This window comes from Peromyscus californicus, unplaced genomic scaffold, assembly GCF_007827085.1.
Source record: "Peromyscus californicus insignis strain IS unplaced genomic scaffold, ASM782708v3 Scaffold_5__1_contigs__length_169319896, whole genome shotgun sequence".
NCBI classification, from domain to species: domain Eukaryota; kingdom Metazoa; phylum Chordata; class Mammalia; order Rodentia; family Cricetidae; genus Peromyscus; species Peromyscus californicus.
The window spans coordinates 50331761-50350684 of NW_026294573.1; the positions used below are offsets into that span (position 1 = coordinate 50331761).

An 18924-nucleotide genomic window follows, 5' to 3' on the forward strand; every position below is an offset into this window, starting at 1 on the left:
AAAAAAAAGGAAACACTAAAGCTGGGTGGTGGCGGCGGCGCACACCTTCAATCCCAGCAGAGGCAGGTAGGGATCTCAGAGCTCCAGGCCAGCAAGGTCTACTGAGCGAGTTCCAGGACAGTTAGGGCTACACAAAGAAACCTGTCTCGAAAAACCGAAAAGAAAGAAACACTTTATTGTGTGCCCAACGCTGTTTTGTGTGCTTGATATACAGCAACGACAAGTGATCGAATCCTGCCCCCATAGTCGCAGACATAGTTTTGAACCCTTGACTGGCTCCAAAGCCCAGCGCCCTGGAAATGGGGAATAAAAGGTTGCCTTTCGCTTGTACTCCGACCTATAGCCAGATGATTCCAGGACGTCTTGTGCCCAGGATGTGTTATTCCCAACTCTCTGCTCACCAACTCAAATGGGGCTTTTCTTTTCCTTGCCCCTCCCATATACGAAGCCATACTGCAACATGACTCTCTCTGCCTTTGTTTTGTTTTGAATCAGGGGTTCGCTTTGTAGCCTAGGCTGGTCTTGAACTCACGATGCTCTTGCCACAGCTTTCTTAATATCAGGATTACAGGAATGGGTCACCAAGCCCTTCTGCCTCCTCTCTCAATTCTGTTTCCAAGTTCCATGAAAGCTCTGTTTCCCACCCCAACTACTGGGATAATCACCTCTGCAGTCACTAGAATCCCATTTCCATTACTTGCCCACTTCGGTGTGTCCCACCTCTCTTCCTAAGGTTCCGGCCTGCCTTGCAAGACTCCTTTGCAGACCTCTCACCAGTGCTACCCATAACTGAGAAGAGATGGTAAGGAGCCGTAGAGTGGGGACACTGTAGGAAAGAACCTCCTCTGGATTCCTGACTGTTGGGTGTTGGAGGCAGGAGACAGAGCCTGGGACGGTGTCTTGCCAACCCAGCTCCCCTCATTGCCATTCCACACCCAGCCTTGACAAGACACCACACTCAGGCCACCAACCGCCGTGCCAACGTTTGTTCTATAGACTCGTTTCCTAAAGTATCCCGAGGTGCTGTAGACTTTCTTCAGAGCTCCTTAGGTGAGTCTTTGCTGAAGAACAAGGGAAACACAAAGCCGGGGTGGTGAGGGGGGCTTAAGTCTCTCAGGTTCCTACTCTGTAATAAACAGCTGATGGTTCTTTACGGTGATTATGAGACAAGAGCACACACCAGATCCACCTGGAGAGCTTGTTAAAGCACGTGGCTGAGGGCCAGGGAAGTGGTTCACTTACACAGTGCTTGCCACAGAAGCATGAGGACCTGAGTTCAGTTCCCAGCACCCTCGTGTAAAAGGTTGGGTAGAGTGCTGGGAGGTGGTGACAGGAGATGCCCTGGGACTTACTGGCCAGCCAGTCCAGTTAGATTGGTGAGTTTCCGGGTCCAATGAGAGACCCCATCTCAGAATATAAGGGGAGCCACCTTCCTTTGGTCCTCCATTCAACAGGAGGACTCTGATAGTTCACCACGGTGATAGTGGTGTCATTGGTGGGAAATTTAGCTGCTTGTCTTCAGGGAACCTTGAAAATGCAGTGGACAAACAGAAGTGCATTTTGGAGAAAACAACCTGAAGCTGTTCATCTTGGCATGATTTCGAAGATACACAAATGCTGTGGGATGTTCTGTATGGCAAATGTGTTGCTAATTGGTCAATAAATAAAACACTGATTGGCCATTGGCAAGGCAGGAAGTGTAGGCGGGACAAGGAGGAGAATAAAGCTGGGAAGTAGAAAGCTGAGTCCGAGAGACACTGCCAGCCACCACGATGAAAAACAGCATGTGAAGATGCCGGTAAGCCACGAGCCACGTGGCAAGGTATAGATTTATAGAAATGGATTAATTTAAGCTGTAAGAACAGTTAGCAAGAAGCCTGCCACAGCCACACAGTTTGTAACCAATATAAGTCTCTGTGTTTACTTGGTCGGGTCTGAGCAACTGTGGGACTGGCAGGTGAGAGAGATTTATCCTGACTGTGGGCCAGGCAGGAAAACTTTAGCTACACACAAACCTGACTTTATCTCTTTAAAAAGCCCAGTAGGGCTCGGCATGGTGGCTCACAAATTTAATCCTAGCGCTGGGAGGAAGGAGCAATTGGGTCTCTTGAGTTCAAGACCAGCCTGGTCTAGAGTGCCTTCCAGGACAGCCAGGGCTACATAGACATAGTGAGAGCTCTCTCTCTCACACACAGCCCGGTATAGGGGTGGAGAGATGGCTCAGCAGCAGTTAAGAGTACCGGCTGCTCTTGCAGAGGACCCAGGTTCCATTCCCTACACCCACATGACAGCTCACAACCATCTGTAACTCCAGTTCCAAGAGGGCTGGCCTCCTCAGGTACCAGGAATGCATGTCGTACACAGACATATATGGAGGCAAAATACCCATCCACTTAAAATAAAACTGTAAAACCCATAGGAAATATGCTTTTTGTTGTTCTTTTGAGACAGCGTCTCTGTGTAGCCCTGGATAGCCTGGACTCCATATGTAGACCAAGCTGGTGTGGAACTCGCAGAGATCCACCTGCCTGTGCTTCCAAGTGCTAGGATAAATATTGGATTTGTACTTATGTTGTTAAAATTGGAAGTGTGGGGGCAGTGGTGGCACACGCCTTTAATTCCAGCACTTGGGAGGCAGAGGCAGGTCAATCTCTTGAGTTTGAGGCCAGCCTGGTCTACAAAGTGAGCTCTAGGTCAGCCAGGACTGTTACACAGGACTGTCTCAAGAAACGAGAGAGGGAGGGAGGGAGGGAGGGAGGAAGGAAGGAAGGAAGGAAGGAAGGAAGGATGGATGAGGCTGAGGTGATGGCTTAGTGGTTATGAGCACTGGTTGGTCTTCCAGAGGACTCAGGTTTGATTACCAGCACCCACATGGCGCTCACAACCATTTGTAGCTCTAGTTCCAGGAGATCTATCCAATACCCTCCTCTGACCTCTATGGACACACAGACACACACACAGAGTAAATAAATAAACAATTTTTTTAAAAACTTTGTAAGAGTGGATGGGCATAGTGGTACACACCTTTAATCCTGACACCAGAGAGGCAGAGGCAGGCAGATCTCAGAGTTCAAGGACAGCCAGGGCTACATAGTGAGACTCTTGTCTCCAAAACAAGGGAGGGAGGGTGGCAGGTAAAATTCTTTAAAGTTTTTTTTTTTAATATGTGTGTGAATGTATGTATGTGTAACATATGTGTGCAGGTGCCCTCAGATGCCAGAAAAGAGTATTGGATTCCCCAGGAATTAGAATTCAAGGCAATTGCGAGCCATCCAACGTATGTCCTGGGAACCAAATCCAGGTCCTCTGTAAGAGTAGCAAGTGCTTTTAACTGCTGAACCATCTCAATAGTCCCAGAAGAAGCAAGTACATTGTTAATGGATAGTAAATATGTTGCTTAAACTGTTAAAAATAATAAGTCAGAGTGTATTTCTTAAAGATAGCCAGCTTCAACTTCAGGTTTTCACATGCATGTACACACACACTCATGAATACACAAGTGTAGTGATTATACCATGCCAGACCGATTCATTCCACTATTTGCTGAGGAGTCTCAGGACTCTTCTGATTTGTTTTTGCACAAAGACCACATATTTCAAAATGGTCATCTTGTACCACTGAAACTTTGCCATTTTAAACTTATTTTCTTATTTTGTGTGCCTGTGTTTTTGTAGGGGATATCTGTCCATGCATGCCATGCACCTGTGTTAAGACAGGAACAGCCTGCAGGAGTCAACCCTTTCCTGCCCAGGGACAGAATTGTCAGCTTCTGTAGCAAACACCTTAACCATAATGGTCTGAACCAGCTTTCTTTTTTTTACTTTTTGAGACAGGGTCTCACTATGTAGCACAGGCTAACTTAGATTCTCACTATGTAGACCAGGCTGACCTCAAACTCACAGATATCCTCCTGCCTCAGTCTCAAAAGTGCTGGGATCAAAGGTGTACACCACCATACCCAGCTACCATATCTTCTTCGTGCTAAATATTCTGAGTCGCTGTCCTTATATGATGGAGTACCCTGCCGGAAAGGGGCACAGCCATTCTTTTGCTATGACAACTCCCAGAAGGTGCTCCATATTATTTATAGAGTTCTCCCTTAATGGTGTAGTAACAGTGCCCACCTTACATCCTGTATTACTATGTTTTGCCATAGACCTCACTGTGAACTCTCGCAGTCCCCAAGGCTCTCCCAATGACCCAAAGTGACACCCATGACATCTGTTTTGGTTTGGGATTCCTTGATGTTTTTGAAAGTCTCAGCCTGACATTGCCTACTAGATCCCCATGCCTTTTTCTGGGGGCTAGGATTACAGGCTTGGGCCACCACACCTAACTGACGGTTCTGTGCTTTGTAAGGCAATGGCAGGAAGACAATAGGAAGATGATCACTAACATCAGGTCATGTGGGGTCACTTCATCTGTGTAAGGGTTAAACCTGAGGGCTCTTGATTATCACCCTGATAGGAATTGGTTTGTCTGGAAGATTGATTGGCCTGTATTGTTCTAATCCTGATTTCTCAGAAGGTCAGATGAACAGGTGAGCTTCAGCCTGGAGACATGGAATTTTGCACAGGTAACTCTAGTTTGATTCTTTGCTTAATCCATATGGGCCTGAGGCAGGGGCATCAGTTCGAGATATGGCCTGCCCTAATTTTTGACTTATTAAAGGCATTTTTTTAAGATGTATTTAATTTTATGTGTATGAATGTTTTGCCTCCCTGTATGTCTGTCCACCATTCTTGTGCCTGGTGCCCACTGAGGCCAGAAGAGGGTGTCAGATCCCCTAGAACTTGAGTTAGAATGATTATGAGCCATTGTGTGGATGCTGAGACTCAAACCCAGGTCCTAGCAGCTATGCCATCTCCCCAGTCCCTCGTTTACTTTCTTGTGTTATTACTGGGTTTGCCGGAAGAGCAACTTTGTTGGGTTTTTGTTTTGTTTTGTTTTGTTTTTTTTGCTGGGGGTGTCGAGACAGGGTTTCCCTGTGCAGCTTTTGGAGCTTGTCCTGGATCTCACTCTGTACACCAGGCTGGCCTGGAACTCACAGAGATCCACCTGCCTCTGCCTCCCCAGTGCTGGGATTAAAGGCTTGCGCCACCACCGCCCAGTGCAACTTTGTTTTAAATGATCCTGGTGTAGCCATTTGATTTTGAGGCTGTGAGTCCTTGGGGACACACCCTCATTCTTCGTTCTCTAAAATCGTAGCTGAGCTTTGCTGATTGAGAAGATAAAGAGCAGGTTAATAGGTCAAGGACATCAGAGACGGAACATCTGGAACCCAGGTTCCGATCTTTACATTAAAACTACCTTTCTGACTGGGTGGCCAAGTTCGAGGCCAAGCCTGGTCTACAGAGCGAGATCCAGGACAGGCACCAAAACTACACAGAGAAACTCTGTCTGGAAAAGGAAAAGAAAAAAAAAAACTACCTTTCTGAAGAAAACCCTCATTTGCCTGTCTTGTCAGGAACCATATTTAGAAACCTAAAATTGTCTTTCTCGCTCAAGAAGACACCTGTCCCCATGGGCTCCCTTCACTGTGGTGTCAACTTTCTCCCCTCTAATCTGAACAGCTACATCCATTTTTTTCCTCCAAGACCTTGAGCAGTGTCTGAAGCCACAGGCTCTGGGTCCTCTTGATGAGATCGGAGTCTTGGCTTGTGTTTGGTTAATCCCACCAATGAAGAATAAGACCACTACCACAGGTTAAAGCCAAATTTGAAGTAAGCTTTAATTAAATGCTGGCCAGGTGGATGGGCTCTGGCTAGGTCCATACCCAGGTTCCTGGGAAATGACCCGGCATCAAGTATGGCAAGGGCTTAAGAAGGAAAACCCATAATTCATTGCCTTTCCCATGAGGTACAATAAGGGGCAAGCATATATCCTGACGTTATTTCCTGCTCACATACCTCCTGCCCACATGTGATCAAGCACATCTGGTACAGGTGGGTCAAACAAATTGTTTAGTGGAGTGAAAACTTAGGACTTGTTATCTCCCATAAACAGTAGCCTCCAGCATTTCAGGAACTATCTGTCCTTGGGCAAAGGGCTTGCAGATCAGAGGCATTTATGTTTCACAGATCTCTAAGGCATAGTAATTAAAACTTAAAATGTAACTTTGGCTCTCACAGTTTCTTGATGCCCAGAAGTCACCCAGAACAACTTTAAGTTTAGATTATATAAAATTTCAGCAGAAAAAAATATTAGCCCGTCTATGGCGCATATCATATATATATATATATATATATATATATATATATATATATATATCTTAAATTTTTCTCTAAGATTTACTTTTAGCAGCTGATCAGTCTGTGAGGTACCTCCAATGCAATCATGAAGACTTGATTCAGTCCCCAGCACTGATGTAAATGTATTTATGGGACGTGGGATCCTCAGCATTGGCTAATATAAGTCAAAACGTTGATCATCTCGGAAAGGCATTGATGGCGTTCTGCGTCCTTGTCTGGTCCCCGAAGAAAGTCCTTCTCCCAAGGTCAGGCATTCAGACAAAAGCCACCATTCCCTCAGAGGCTTGAAGAAAGTTCCTGCTTGCTAAAAGGGAAACATTCTCCTTATCTCTGGTGAGAGGAACATGTGCCTTTCCCTTAACATATGACTGTGGTGCCTATTAACTTGTCCAAGGCAATGCTAGCCTCTAGGCTCCCTCAGTCCCTCTCTGGTTCCCATTTAACTCTGGAAATCTTCCCCCTTGCTTGCCTTCCGGGAAGACAGCCTCGGCGGTTTGGCATAAGCCTTTCCCTTTTCACCCGTGGAGCAGTTATTTGGGTTCCTTTACTGCACCCATTTTATTTAGTTCTGAAGTAGCAACTGTTAGTTTTTCGGCTGCGTTGTGTTCTTACCCTGCAAGGAAATGCCACGAAACACGACAGAATCCGCTAACAAGAGTTTTATTAAAGGGACAGAGAGTGAACAGGCCTGCGGGAAACACATGTGTGGAGAAGAAGGAGGAAGAAGAAGAAGGAACCGGGAACATGGCGCCGGATTTTAAAGGCTGGGCGTGGACAGATCAGCGTCACTACTACACGCAAGCGCGTAGATCACATGGCCACGTTGCGCGCCTACGTAGCCAATGGAACGTCACGGATCTTGGTCACGCAAGATGCCCTGACCCGGAAATGGCTATCCTGACCTGGAACTGGCTAGGTGGAAGTGTCTGTTGGGCATATGCGAACACGCCCGACCGTGGGGGCGTGTTGTAAACCTTTCATCCCTGACTCTTCCTTTTTTAAAAAAGAAAAAAATTGTGGTTGCCTGGGTATGGGGGCGACGTTTCTCTCAAAGACTGCTTCCAGCTGAATAGTGGGCGTTGGTTGGCTCTTGGGGGGCAGGGGGATGAGAGGGTATCTTGTGAAGTCCTGGGATGATGGTGGGCAGGTCCTGGAATGAAGTTCTGCCGTCCCCTCGTTCTGCGGCTGTCCATCTGTGCTGTGGCTGGGAACCCTCCGTGTTGTAGCTAGGAACCTTCTGTTTGACAAGATACTGTTGACATAGAAAAGGCTTAGAGAGAAAGAATCATTATTATTTTATTTTGGAGTTGGCATTTGTCTGAGGTAGATCTGGCCTGTCTAGATAGAGACATGTGATATTTACCTGAGGTAGATCTGGCCTTAGTACTCTGCTTAATTTCTATCTGAGACAAGCCTTATTAGAGGTAGTTTATTTAAGGCACCGGTTTCCCTTATTAGGTTAGCATTTAGGAAACACAGGTTATCAGTTACTGAGTATCGAACAATGATAGATTATTGTATTACATTATTCCTTACCGCCTGGATATTTTTGATGGTCCCTTTTGCCTCCGGCTCTGTGTGTCTACCTGAGAGACTGTGTCTACCTGAGAGACTGGTAGGGGAAAGGAATTGTTAGAGTCAGAAGAGTGAGTGGCTAGGAGGAGAAGTAAAGGAGCTGCTGGCATGTCTGGGATGAGGCGAATGTGTGGAGCGAAAGAAATGGACGCTCCTACCTTAGCTAGAAGATCCCTCCCCATTAAAGGTACAGGGCAGCTTGGCACCACTAAGAATGTGTGTGTGAGAGGGATGCCTCTGAAAATGCAACTGAGTGGTGGTGTCTGATGAGGTAGATAAGGCTGTCCCCTAACCCTGACAATAGGGAGACGAGCAGGAGAGGTGGACCCCCAAAACTCTCTCAGGACAGAGTAGGTAGCTCCGGTGTCCAAAAGGAACGAGATGGGGCTGCCCATTGACCTTTATAATTACCCTAGGTTCCCTGTGTGAGATGGGAGTGGCCGGGGCAGAAACCAGGCAGCAGCAGTCCTCGCTGTAAGCCAAGCCTACAAAGTCAGCTGGAGGGTGGTCTTCATCTGGCGTTCCTATGTCGCTTGGGACATTAGGACAGTCAGCTGACCAGTGACCCTTTTGGCAACACTTTGGACAAGGCTTTGTCGGTGCCCTTCATGGGCCGGTGGTGCAAGCCTGGGCCCAATGGCCTTCTCTCCCACACTTGAAGCAGGGACCAGATGGCTTTCGGGGAGCCGGTCGGACAGTGCTTGCCAGCATCTGGCAGCTCCTTTTATGGGCTTTTTCATCTCTACCATGGAACACCTTAAACGCTATCACCAGCACATCTGCCTGTGGAGTTAGAGGGCCGTTCTCCAAACGTTTAAGTTTATCCCTAATGTTAGGGAAGCTCTGTGAGACAAACTGGGTTATTAGCAGCTGCCTGCCCTCAGGGCTCTCCAGGTCTAAGCTAGTGAACTGAAGTAGAGCTTTGGTGAGCCGCTCTAAGAAATGAGACGGATTTTTGTCCTCATCTTCATTAACCATTTTTAGTTTTTCATAGTTTACTGGTTTTAGGGCAGCCTTACGGAGACCTGTCAGGAGACAGATAATAAACCTATCTCTGGCTAGACAGCCACCCTGGGTGTTATAATCCCAGTGTGGCTCTCGGTCAGGAACCGCCTCAGCTCCTGGAGGGTGTGAAAGGTTAGTTTGATGAATTTCGTCTGCGTGAATCCTAGCCTGCTCCCAAACCCGCCTGCGCTCCTCAGGAAGTAAGTTATTAGAAAGTATCATGAATATATCATGAAAGGTAAGACTATAAGATTGAGTTATATATTGAAACTGTTTAATAAAGGCAGCAGAATTAAAAGTATAAGAACCCAGCTTACTTTCTATCTGAGAGAGTTATGCTAGAGAGAATGGAACATGAACTTTAATCAGTCCATCCACACCAGCCACCTCTCGCAAAGGGAGAACAGTGGAAGGTTTTGGATGGCTGGAATCAGGCAATTTAGCAGCCCGAGAGCGGGTGGTAGGAGGAGTGAAGTTTGGAGCTAGGGCAGGGCCTTTGGAACCGGCCGCTGCCGAGGAAGGAGCAGCTTTAGAAGAAGAAGAATCTGGAAGGGGAGCGGAAGGAACGGTTTTCTAGGAGTTGGAGCTGGAGGTCGAATAGGTGGAGGTTCGTTAGCAGGATCTAGAGTCAGAGATTCCGGAGTCAGAGAATCCTCCGGTTCAGGCATAGCCAGGAGCATATGAGCAGGAGAGAAGGAATCCAGAAGAGACGGTTTAGCACTGAGAAAGAAAAATGCTATGACATAGGGCAACTCTTGCCATCTGCCTGAGCGCTGACAGTAATTAGATAACTCCCGTAAGATATCGGGATCTAAGGAGCTGCTCGGCGGCCATTTTTTGTTGTTTTCTAAAGCATACTTTGGCCATTTTTTAGAACATAGATGAGTTATCTTAGGAATCTTTATGTAAGGCATTAAACTAAGAGGTTTTAAAGCTTCAACAAGACAGCCTAACGGAGAGGAAGGACTAACAGGGTTGGAAGCCTTGTTTCCCATGTCTGCAGCGGAGAGGCAGAAAAATAAAAAAGATAAAAAAACAAACTTGATCCGGAGCCAAGGCCCCAGGCGTCCCCAAGGCCAAGGACGGATCCCGGGCACAAGCCGCTCCTTGGCTCGTCAGCCACAGAAGCGGGGGCCCCTGCCACGTGAGGAAAGGATTCCCCGGGAATCCAGACAGCGTCTGCCGCTTCATCAAGTCGGATGAACGTGTCGGCCCCACGTGGCCCCCAGGACGCACCCAACGGTGGTGGTCCCAACGCGAGAAATATCTCAGGCTGCAGACGTGGGAGAGGGCTAGAAATCTGAGGCCTGCAATAGGGGCCGACCGTAGCCAATGAAGACCGTGGTCGGGGGTTCCCCCGGTCTCAAGAATACTTGTGAGGTACCGGTTGTTCTCACAGATTCAGGAAACCGTTTACACTGGCCGAAAAATGGGGGGGACTCACCAATCGGAGAAAGCGGTGTTGCATGGAATTTCTGCGGTCAGGCAAAATGGAGAGCGGTCTGTCGCGTACGGAGCAGAGTGTTGCAGTCCCCGGTTACGGGTTTCCAGGCGCAGGGTGCCCGGAAGCGCCCACTTGGTTTCGGCACCAAAATGTTAGTTTTTCGAGACAGGGTTTCTCTGTGTAGCTTTGCGCCTTTCCTGGAACTCACTTGGTAGCCCAGGCTGGCCTCGAACTCACAGAGATCCGAGTCACGGCACCAAAATGTTAGTTTTTCGGCTGCGTTGTGTTCTTACCCTGCAAGGAAATGCCACGAAACACGACAGAATCCGCTAACAAGAGTTTTATTAAAGGGACAGAGAGTGAACAGGCCTGCGGGAAACACGTGTGTGGAGAAGAAGGAGGAAGAAGAAGAAGGAACCGGGAACATGGCGCCGGATTTTAAAGGCTGGGCGTGGACAGATCAGCGTCACTACTACACGCAAGCGCGTAGATCACATGGCCACGTTGCGCGCCTACGTAGCCAATGGAACGTCACGGATCTTGGTCACGCAAGATGCCCTGACCCGGAAATGGCTATCCTGACCTGGAACTGGCTAGGTGGAAGTGTCTGTTGGGCATATCCGAACACGCCCGACCGTGGGGGCGTGTTGTAAACCTTTCAGCAACTATTCAGAAAGAATTTCATTCTTTGGTTAGTTGGCTATTTGTTTTTGAAACATAGGCTCACTTAGCCCTAGCGAACCTTAACTTAAGGTGTAGCTGAGGATAACCCTGAGTTCCTCATCCTCTCACCTCTGCCTCCCAAAGGCTGGGAGTCTAGTTGTGTGTATCCACTCTCAGCAAGATTTAGTTCATTTTGGACAATATTTTTCTATTACGTAGCTCTAGCCGCCCTGAACTCACTATACAGACTGGGCTGACCTAGAACTCACAGAGATCCTCCTGCCTCTGCCTCCTGAGTGCTGGGATTCAAGTCAAGCACCACCACACCTAACCAAGATTGAATTCTTTATGGAAAAATAAATATCATGTCTATCTCATTAGTATGCAAATTTTCCTTCCTCTGTAATAAAGATTATAAAATGATACGTATGCCAAGGAATTATTTTAAAATTAGTATCTCTGTCATTCATTACCATTAAATGATTGATTTGTATGCCTAGTATGTAGGGATCAATGGAAAACATTTAAGCAATCCTGATTTGGGTGAGTTACTTGACTGCCAACTGATTCTGGCACATTTGTTCATTTAATAATGCACATGGAGGCCCTACAGCATGTGGGCACTGAGCCAACCCCGAGCTTATACAGGTGGGCAGGGGGCCATGCGTCAGATGTGGAGTAACACCAGTAGTCCCAGTACTCAGAGGCAGTTGCCAATGAATGAGAGTAAGAACATTTGGCTCAACAGAAACTACAAACATAAATTGTCTCACCTCTACTGGTTGATGTGGAGGGGCCCCAAAACAGCTTGACCACACAGCAGCCATGACAGGCTTAGGAGCCTAGACACAGCTTCTGTGAAAGGCTTATTGGCAGGCAACACCCAGCCACCCAGGGATCCACCCAGGGATGAGGAAGTACCTAACATCCCAAACATTGCAAACCATTAGATAAGATGGCCAGATGTCCTTGAGTCTAGCACATACCTATATCTGTTTTACAGATACCCCTAGATACTTGTCAGCCAATCAGGGTCCTGGACCCTGGAAATCTCCTCACCCCAACTTCTGCTATGGTAAAAATCCCACCCTGCCTGGGCTCAGGGTTCTCTGCTCTCACTGCTGCGTCGGACAGACCGAGAGACCAAGCTCAGAGCTTGAAATAAAGGCTCTTGGCTTTTACATGTGGGATTCGGTCTCCATGGTGGTCTTTTGGGGGTCCCTGTGATCTGGGCATAACAGTTGACACCATTCATTTAGTTCAATGGTGCCAAACGTAGAAATATGCTAGAATCACCTGGACTGTGTTTTGATTAACGTTTCCCAAAGGTGCATATGTGAAGGCTTGGTCCACAAGGTGGGAGGTACTGGGAAGTGCTTGTGGCCTTTTGAGAGATGGGGCCTTGTTGAAGGTTCTTAGATCACTGGGAGCCATACATTCAAAAGTGCATGCTCTCTCTCTCTCTCTCTCTCTCTCTCTCTCTCTCTCTCTCTCCCCCCCATATATATATATATATATATATATATATATATATATATATATACACACACACATATATACATATATACATATATATATTCTCTCTGCTTCTTTCTCTCCCTCTCTCCAAACTCACACTACCACCAGCAGTTCCCTAATCTTACACTTGGGTCTCCAGAGCTATAGGTCAACATAAACCTCTTCTTACTTCATAAGTAGCCGGTGTCAGTTATTAAGTGATACAAAGCTGACTGTTCCATGGACCAACTGTCCAAATGTTAGGGGAAAATATAGTGTTTCATGTTTATATTAGCCAACCAGTAAGCAGTGATGATTTTTTTTTCTTATGAAAGAAAGCATTTCACTGGGGGCTGGCTTACAGTTTCAGGGGGTCAGTCCATTGTCATCATGGCGGGGTACATGGCGGCACACGGCCAGGCCCGGTGCTGGAGAAGTACTTTATCCTGATCAAGCAGCGATGATTAAACAGGCTCTGCCCTCTGGCCTCACTGGGGCAGAACCACTGGTTTACACACTAAGTTCCAGGCCAGCCAGGGATGTACATGAGGTGAAACACACAGTGAGACCCTCTCTTAAAAGCACAAAAATTTAACAAATTAGAAACTTTGCCTGGGCTACAGAATGAGTTCAAAATAAGTCTGAGTAAAATCCTATCTACAAAAAATGGAAGCAGGGGGTGGGGTGCTAAGGGTGAGGGATGCTTAGCATGGGAGATACCAAAGCTTCAATCCCTTGTTCAAGAAACAAAAAGTAAGAAGAACTCCACCCCCACCCTACGGGCAGGGTGTCCCAGACCTGTACTCCTAGCTTGGGAGTGGAAGAGCATGGTCTGGAGTTCAAGATCACCCTGAACAAGCTTTGTAACAAACATCTAACAAACAAACCACCATCCAACAACAAAAAGAACTCCACCCCTTGGCAATAGAATCAATAGGACAGGGGAAATGTCCTTGAGAAGAAATCCCATGAAGAAGTCTGTTCAACTTGGCAGACAGTGGACTACTCTCTGATGGGACAGAGGGCAAAGTCTCACCCCTATCCCTTCTATTTGACTGTTTGACTTAGGAAGTTTGCTTAACCTTCCCAACCTTAGCTTCTTTACCTAGAAAAAGCAGACAAATGTTCTCACCTCCCTCTCCCCAGGAGTGGCAGGGTATGCAACAACTCAGAGCCATCGTGAGTTCCAGGCCAGCCTTAGCTACATAGCAAAACCCTGTCCTGAAAAACAAACAAACAAAACAGCAATCTGGAGGTGGCACCAATAGGATCACTGTCAAGTCAAAGCCAGCTTGGGCTACTTGAATGAGTTCCCGGCCAGCCTGTGCTACAGAGTGAACAGAAGAGTCACATTAACATCTAATGTTCACTGAGTGCTACCCACATGATAAGGTCAGAGTTAACTCCTTTGCAATCCAACACACAATCCAATCCAAGTGCGGTCCCGTCTCTGTTTTACAGGTCACGAAAGGGATACACAATCACTGGATTGTCAATGATTACACCGTAAGTCAAGACAGGATTCAAGCCAAGCAGAATGGCTCCAATTTCCTACTCTCATCCCCTAGGGACCTTATTTGCCTTGTCATCCCATGGCCCCGGTCATTGATGAGGCTGACACATGGTTGCCAAAAATAACTTGGATGAATGAATCAAAACCTTTTCAGGGAAGGATGTAGGTCATTACTTGTCTAGCATGCTCAAGACTCCAGAACAGGGCTGGCCAGGTGGCTCATTGGGTAAAGGTGCTCACCACCAAACCTGACCAGCTGACTTCGATCCCCAAGTCCCACATGGTAGAAGAAGAGAACTGATATCCTAAACTTGTCCTCTGACCTCCACATCACTACAGAGGCATACACACCTTTCCCCCTCCCCTCAAATGAGTAAATAATAAGAAAAAGAATTTTGAACTAAGTGTGATGGTACATGCACTCAGGAGACAGAGGCAGGAAGATGTCTGTGAGGTCGAGGCCAGCCTGGTTAACATAGTGAGTCCGAGGACAATGAGAGATGTGGTGGTATTGTGTTCCCCAAAATATTGTGTACCCTAATAAACTTATCTGGGGTCAGAGAACAGAAAAGCCACTAGATACTTAGGATAGACAGTGGTAGCACACACCTTTAATCCCAGCATTCCAGAGGCAGAAATCTATCTGTTCAAGGATACAGCCAAGCATGGTGACTCACGCCTTTAATCCCAGAAAGCAGCCTTTAATCCCAGGGAGTGAGGGTAGAAAGCAGAAAGGTATATAAGGCATGAGGACCAGAAACTAGCATCATTTGACTGGTTAAGCATTTGACTGGTTAAGCTTTCAGGCTTTCAAGCAGCAGTTCAGCTGAGACCCATTCAGATATGAGAACACAGAGGCTTCCAGTCTGAGGAAACAAGATCAGCTGAGAAGTTGGCCAGGTGAGGTTAGCTGTGGCTTGTTCTGGTTCTCTGATCTTCCAGTTCACCCCAATACCTGGCTCAGGTTTGATTTTATTAATAAGAACTTTTAAGATTCCTGCTACAGAGAGACTATCTCAAAAATCCAAAATTAAATTCCTAGTCAGAAAAAAAAATGTGCCAAGGACAGTGATCTATAAGCAATCTTCAGGTAAACCGTCCTGGGGTTATTTATTCCTTGTATCCTCTTGGATGTAGCCACCCTCTTCAGATTGAAGTTTTCCTTCTAGTGCCTTTTGTAGAGTTAATAGATATAAATTCCTTAAACGTGTTTTTATCATGAAAAGTTTTTCTTTCTCCTTCAATTAAGGTTGGTAGTTTTGCTGGGTATAGTAGTCTGGGCTGGCTGTATGTCATCTTTCAGAGCTTGTAGAATGCATGTTCAGATTCTTCTGGCTTTCAGACTCTCCACTGAAAAGTCAGGTGTTATTCTAATGACCTGTCTATTTATGTGACTTCATTTTTGGTCCTAGCTTTTAGTATCCTTTGTTCTGTACATGTATGTGTCCAAGGGAGTTTCTTTCCTGGTCTTGTCAATTTGGTGTTCTGTATTCCTCTTGCACCTTGATAGGAATCTCTTTCCTTAGATTTGGGGAATTTCATTCTATGATTTTGTTAAACATATTTTCTATGGCTTGACCTGGGTTTCTTCTCCTTCCTCTGGACCTATTATTCACAGGTTTGGTCTCTTCATAGTGTCCCAGATTTCATAAATGGTTCTTTTGCCCAGATTTTTTATTTAGATTTAACATATTCTTTGACTGATTGATTCATTTCTTCTACTTGGCCTTCAAGACCTGATATTTTCTCTTTGACTTCATTCAGTCTGTTGGCAAGGCTTGTCTCTGAGCTTTTCATGTGGCTTCCTGCTTTTTTCATTTCAAGTTTTACTTCAGTTTGATTTTTTGTTTGTTTGTTTGTTTGTTTTTCGAGACTGGGTTTCTCTGTGTAGTTTTGCGCCTTGCCTGGAACTTGCTTTGTAGACCAAGCTGGCCTAGAACTCACAGAGATCCGCCTGCCTCTGCCTCCTGAATGCTGGGATCAAAGGCATGTGCCACCACCGCCCGGCACAGTTTGACTTTCCTTTAGCCATTCTATCCCTCTGTTAAATTCTATTTTCATATCTTGAATTGTATTCATTATTTCCTTCAATTGTTTGTGTTTTCATGGTCTTCATTCAAGCATTTTTTCATAGCCTTTTGAAGGCCATTGAACATATTCATAATTGCTCTTTTGAAGTCCTTATCTTGTGTGGCAGCTAAACTGATCTCTCGGGGAATATTATAATAGGTGCTGGTTTCTGGAGGAGGCACATTGTCTTCGTTGTTCATGTTTGTGTTTTTGAGCTGGGATCTTGGCATGGAGAGCTGGTATTGACTTTGTTGAGTAGGTCTTTGTTTGCTGTTACCCCAGTCTGTCAGGTTGTGGATCAGTTGAATGATGCTTGGCCTTCGGTCTTGGGGCCACTCTGGGTTTCAGAGTTCAAACTCCAACTGGTCTCAGATCAGCACAGTAGGTAGGGGGATAGCTAAAGTTCTGGTTAAGACTCTAGATTCAGAATCTAAGTAATCCCAGATTGACACAGTGGGAGGGGCTAATGATAAGTGAGCACCTGGGGAATGGGGACTGACTATGGAGGTCTTAAATGGAGTTTGGGGTCCAGCTGCATATGGTCCTGGTGGTCCTGGACCCAGTGGTTGGTAGGCTCGCTGGAAATATGAAAGGGGTGAGGAAACTGCCTCTGTGAATCCCTTACCTTAGGTTTTGGGTGGAACTCGAGGCTCAGGATCCCTCCCCTTGCCTTAAAAAAAAAAAAAAAAAAAAAAAAAAAAGACAAGGTCTCACTATGTAGTCTTGGCTGGCCTGGAACTCACAGAGATCTACATGCCTCTGCCTCCCGAGTGCTGAGATTACAGGCCTGCCCCACCACACTGGCTTTCATGCTCTATGTCATTATTCCTGTTTGCTTCATTTTCATGAAGTTCCTCTGCCCACACACAGTGAACTGGTCCAGTGCCAAGTGAATCTCATCCCCTCAGCTCTCTCCAAACCTCCATCTCTCTTCTCTACTGTCTGATTATGCACCCCAGCTCCAAACTCTCACATCACCAATAGACTGCCTTCCTTAGCCCTTTCCCTTCTAGAAAGAATTGTGTTCATTATCTCTTACCAAAATAGTTGTTCAGTCATTTAATCTGTCACTACATTTATTGAAGGCCTTATTGGTCTAGCCCTGGGAACATATCCAGGTATTGCGTTTTGGCAGGGGTGACTGTTGGAATTTCTAGCCACTCCCCCATGATCGCGCATGCACTGGCAGGATGCTTGGTTATCCCAGGGCCTTATGTCCTTCCGTGCATTGCGAGATCATGTAATCTATGCACATGCATGTCGTAGCTACGTAAGCCCAGATGCACATGAGGGGGGGAATCCATAAAAGTGGGTCCCACATATCCTTCTCCCTCTTCCTGCACAATCGTTCCCATAGGCCTATCACATTCCCTCTGTTCTCTTTCCCCTAATAAACTCTTATAGTGGGTTTTGTTGTGCCTCGTGGCTTTTCTCACATTGTAAACAGTGCTGCATAATAAGTAACAGTGATAGACAATTAATATGTAATTATTAGAAAAATCAAGTATACATTTATGTCCTGGTGAGAAATTCACTTGAATAACGAGCTAGCAAGAGATTATTAAAGTGTTAGCAAGACTATCTCAAGACCAAAATCAAAATAAACAAATGAAAGGTGTATGGTGTGGCACACCTACAATCCCAACCCTTGGGAGGCAGAGGCAGAAGGGTCATTATGTGTGTTAAGGTCAGTCTGGTGTATATATCAAACTCCAGGCTAGATAGGGGTACATAGTAAGACCTCTCAAAAACAAAACAAGCAAACAAAAAGGATGTGTGGTGTTGTGAACCAGCAACCCTAGCACTCAAGAGGCAGAGGCAAGACAATCAGGAGTTCACAGTCATCCTCCAATATCTAGTGAGTTTGGGGCCAGCCTGGGCTACTAAGAACTTATCTCAAAACAAATAAATAAAAAGCAAACCAAGATATAGTGCTCGCAGTACACACTTTGAAGACTGAAAAGTCCTCAGCTGGTGCTTTACATCTAAACCCCATTCTAACACCGGGATCCCCCTTCAGCCTGCCACAAGGTTTCCCTGGTGACTTTTCATCATCATACACCTGAAAGGGATGGGGGAAAGAGGCTCCAGTTCTCTGCCTGGGCTGAAGAAATCCCCTGTGACATGAACAGGTCTGTGGTGACAGCAGGGAGACCCAGGAGGCCAAGCTCTGGAACCACCCTCTGGGTATTCTGGGAAGAGTAAAAGTAGGAAAAGAGGCTCCTTCCTGCTCTAGGCTCTGAGTCCAAAGAGCTGGTAGTTGAATCGGAATTTTTTCATGGCAAAGGAAGAGGAAAAATCAGATCACATCTCCCACCGGCAGAGCCTATTTGTTCAGGAAGATCTTGGGGCTCTAGCCATTCATGACAGCAGGGTATTCATTAAGACATTCCTTGATTATGACTGTTTAAGTACCCTCCAACACTCCTGTTTTTCTTCCCTTCATGGTGCAGAACCTCCAGCTGGCTGGGCAAGCCCTCCATCACCCAACCACATGCCCAGCTCTTCCTTCTTCCCTTTGCCTTCAAGTTTGAAGTCATTCCTCTCCAAATTAAAATACTCTGGGGGAGCTCCAGGTATGGCCATCATGAGACAAAGTGAGGAACCATTGGCTCAGCAAGGAAAGTTATTCCTTCTAGAGGAAGTGAGTGTTCTCACACCTCATAAAACCCTGCAGCTTCTGGAAAAGGAATCTGGGGAACCACGGAAGCTGTCCTGCCATCCCAGCCCCATGGGAGTTGCTGGTAATAGTTAATTATTGTCTCTGTCATCTCATGCAACTTGTAACCTCCCTCAGAGGGAGGGGCTGCATTTCCCCTGGTTACAGATGACGAAATGGGCATAGGAACTTGCCTGAAGTCACCCTGGGGGTAAGTTCTTATGAACGGGCCATCAACCATGAGCCC

General features: G+C 46.4%; 1 long non-coding RNA gene across 1 annotated transcript; it reads left to right on the forward strand.

The window, feature by feature from the left end:
- Positions 1-6: 6 nt before the first annotated feature.
- On the forward strand, positions 7-11361 carry LOC128097491 (uncharacterized). The gene is made up of 2 exons (XR_008213877.1): positions 7-1050; positions 6921-11361. It is a non-coding gene; the product is annotated as an uncharacterized LOC128097491 (long non-coding RNA).
- The last annotated feature ends 7563 nt before the right edge of the window (positions 11362-18924 follow it).